Source organism: Geospiza fortis, unplaced genomic scaffold (assembly GCF_000277835.1).
Source record: "Geospiza fortis unplaced genomic scaffold, GeoFor_1.0 scaffold212, whole genome shotgun sequence".
In the NCBI taxonomy this organism is placed as follows: domain Eukaryota; kingdom Metazoa; phylum Chordata; class Aves; order Passeriformes; family Thraupidae; genus Geospiza; species Geospiza fortis.
In genome coordinates, this window is record NW_005054644.1 from 203,302 (window position 1) to 207,147 (window position 3,846).

A 3,846-nucleotide genomic window follows, 5' to 3' on the forward strand; every position below is an offset into this window, starting at 1 on the left:
TTGCAAGATCTGTGACTGCCACACAACTGAAAACTTGTCATGCTTTGATTTTATCCACATGGAAAGTTTGCCTGCTTTTGCATAAGTATTTGGATTGGGTTTTATAAGCAAGTCTTTGGTAACTGGTTTAAAGCTGAACATGAACCATTACATTGCACCAAGTGGCTTCACGTGTATTTGTTCTTTCTCTTAAATACTTAAAAAAAAAAAGTATTCTACAAGTGGTCTTTAAAATTAGTTGTTTGGACTATGTGTCAGTCTTGTTTGAAGGACAGTCACTGTATTTTAACTTCTGAGTCTTGGATCTTATAGATCATCTCAAATTGCTCTTCAGCTATGTGAGAACACTCTTTATTACAGCTCTGTGAAGCCTTTGTAGAAATGGCAAGTGTGTATTCATCTCCTGAAAGCTTGTGAAGAATTTGCTGTAGCTTATGGTAGAGCTTCTCAGCCTGCAGGAATGTAAACTAGATTCAGTGACATTAAAGATAGATGTTCAAAAGAAACTGGCACATGAACAGAATAGGGATTCTAATGTATTTTTTAACTTCTGCAATTGTGCTATTTTAATTGACTGAGCAAAATGATTAAATATGTGGTTTGGCGGGTTTTTTTAATACCTAGATAAAATAAATTTAAGCCTTTTTAAAAAACTATTTTGCAGTAAATGTGACTTGGTCTGCAGTGCCTTCACATACTTTCCTCCACTGCTATTCATCCTGAGGTTTGGCAGTAGTCTCAGCTGTGCTTGAGCAGCAGAAACCCTTGCTGCTCAGCCCCTCTTCTCATTTTCACTTTTATCTTGTTCTGCAAAAACAAAATGCTGGGCTGAACTTCTCAAATGTAACTAGCTGCCTGCCCTGGTTGCTGGTTATCTAAATCAGTTTGGTCTGTACAAGCAGGTTTTTGCTGAATATCAGTCTTAAAAGTTTTGGGGTTTTTTTAATTTTTTCCTTTTGTGGCTTAATCTTGTGCAGTGTTGTCATAGGCATAAACTTGATGTGTCCCAGTCTCATCACATATTATGACAAGGATGTATCTGTTTAAGGGAGGGAACATTGAATGAGACAACTTGCTGGCTGAGATTAATGCTTGAAGCACAAGATCAGCACCCATGTGAGCACTGGAGGAAATAGTAGAGTTTGTTTTATTTGCTGTATTTATCAATGATGGCGTAAAAGTTTGAAAATCAAGAAATTACTTAGGATGATAAGTGCTTAAAACCTGTCATACATTGCAGCAATCCAGAAAATAGTAACAAGGGAGGGTAGAGAATTTTACACTCATATATCACTTGGAGCTTTTAGAGGATGATTTAGTTGGTAGGATTAACACTTTTGAGTAGTTGGGCTTGATGATTTTTGAAGTGCTCATTTCAGGTTCTTGTGAACTTGATTCTGGTATTCTGCATGGATTTTTCATTGCCTGTTTGGGGAAGGGGTTATTCTGGGGAAACAGTTGAGGAAATGGTCTCCCAGCCTGTTAGTTTTGAGTTTCTGAGTTTCTGAAACGTCACAAACTCTGAACTCCTGAGCCTGCCTAAAATTCTGCTCACCAGTAGGAAAGTGTGCAGCTGTTTGAAGGAGTAGATCTCACTGGTAAAGAGGGGAGGGCTACAGTCATGCGTTTCCTCCAGGGACAGTCTGTAACCACAGGTTATGTCTAATGTATTTTCTGTTTAAATAAAGGAAATTCCAGATTATGTTTGTATTTTCTGTGTATTTATACTGATAAGTGCAATGATATTGCACCACTTGAATTGGGTTATGAACAAGCCTTTTGTAACTTAGGATAGTCTGAAGGGAGGTTTCAGCCTTTTAAGGTTTTAGACCTTCCAGTCTAAAAGCAAAGATCATTAAGAGAGAGATCTAGACTGTGACAGAAGTACCAACTGCACAATGAGGCGTTCCAAGAAGAGAATTTTATGTCAGAAGCAATCAAGTGCTTTGACCAATTACTAAAATTTATGTGACTTTCAGCAAGGAGAGTGTTTTTGGTATGGATTTTCAGTCTTGCTGATGTTAAATTGGGAAAAAGCCCCACTCTTTGTAGAACCTTTTCTTTGTATAATCATTATACCAACAACTTTTAGTAATGGTTAAAAGAATACAGCAAACACATCAGCCATGCTTTCACCTTTTGGCCGATTGTTTCAGGGAGTGTGTTTGTAGTGCATGGTCTTGCTGGGGAGAGATTTCAATCTGTGTGTGGATTGCTGTCTTGGCACTGGAGAGGAAGGTGGGGGAAGTATGCCTTGCCACCTGGATTGAGGTCTCTGCTGTGCCTACTGATTTGATTACCTTCAGGAACCCAACCCCTTGCCCCACATTGGCTCCTGAGGATGCTGCATGCCATCTACAAATTACTACCTTCATCCTGCTTACACAGAGGTCTGCTGAAGTGGGAAATTCAACTGCAGACTTTTCCTGGACTCCAAGGAAGCATTTTAGGCAAATGCTTGACACCAAGTTTTTATGCTGTGATACGAAACCATAGGATATGACCAAGACGTCCTGGCAGCTGTGCTGAAGCCTGAAGTCTGAGCAGTAATGCCCAAAGCAAAGTAACACCTGTGTTGGCTGTGGTGAGAGAAGAGGGTTTGTGCACTAATTACTTGAAAGACACAGGGACTTTCTCTAATGGTTGGGTCTGAGGCTTTTGTGCTTTTCACTTGACATCTAGAAATAAAAATGCACAGCAAAATTGTGGGTTGTAGTAACTTCAACCAGAAGATACTAAATTGCAGCTACAAATCTTTGGACTGCTTCCCTCTTCCCACTCTCCTGTTTGAATCTGTTATAGGGAACATGCTGGGTGTAGGTTTTGACATCCCCATCGTTTGCTGAATCTGCTGTGAGTCTTTGCAGGCTGCAGAACTGGCTGCAATGGCTGGACCACAAAGGCCATTACTCCTCACTTGTTCCACCATCCTACACACACAAAGGGGTGCCTTTGGGCACTTGTGCCCTGTGCAGTGTGTTGCACTGTAAGGCATTGAGACAAGCAAAGTGACAGGCAAGGTTAATGAGCCTCAGTGCAGCCTTAAATGTGTCAGTTGTCCTGGGTTTTGGGAGAGGAACAATACCCCTGTGTGGTGTAGCCCTGCTCTGTGGCTCCCCAGCACAAGAGTGGGCTGCGGACACCTAAAGTCACCTCATGCAGTGCAATGCTGGCTTGTCATGAGTTTGTTGCTCCCAAGTGCAGCTTATTTGATCATGTTGCAGTCTGTCTGGATTTTGGGGAGTGATCAAACGTGCTGAACAGCAACTCTGTGCTCACTCGCAAGCATGGCTTTAGGTCTCTAGTGGCAGACCTCCTTTTAAAGCCCAAGTTGTGTTTTCTTAAACATTTTATCCTTTAGAGTGTTGCACGTGCATTTTAGCTCACTTGAACTAGCTTCCTGTCTCCTTGCTTGGATATTTTTTTTTCTTTTTTTCCCCCCATTGTGCTCACGAGTCAAAGAAAGAATTAAAATTTTCCATGTACATACATATATATGCCCTCTTTTGCTTTTATGCTTCTCTCACACGGTCTTTTACCGTGGGTGAGCGGAACTCTCGGCAAAGAAAGCAAACAGAGAGAGCAGACCCATCACCCCCCACCCCTTGAAAGAGCAGAGGGCATGTGGAATAAATCAAAATGCAAAGCATAATAACAAGGTCCCATGGGAAAGGGAGCCTTGTGATTGTGTGCCGGCGTGCACTCCCCTTGGAGACGGCGGCCGGGGGGCTCACCTCACCGCGGCCGGGGGCTCCTTTCTTTCTCCCTTGCATCTCCCCTCCCGGTGTCACCAATCCATTCACTACCCAGAGAATTGATTAACGTTTGTTGGGAGACGGGAAAGAG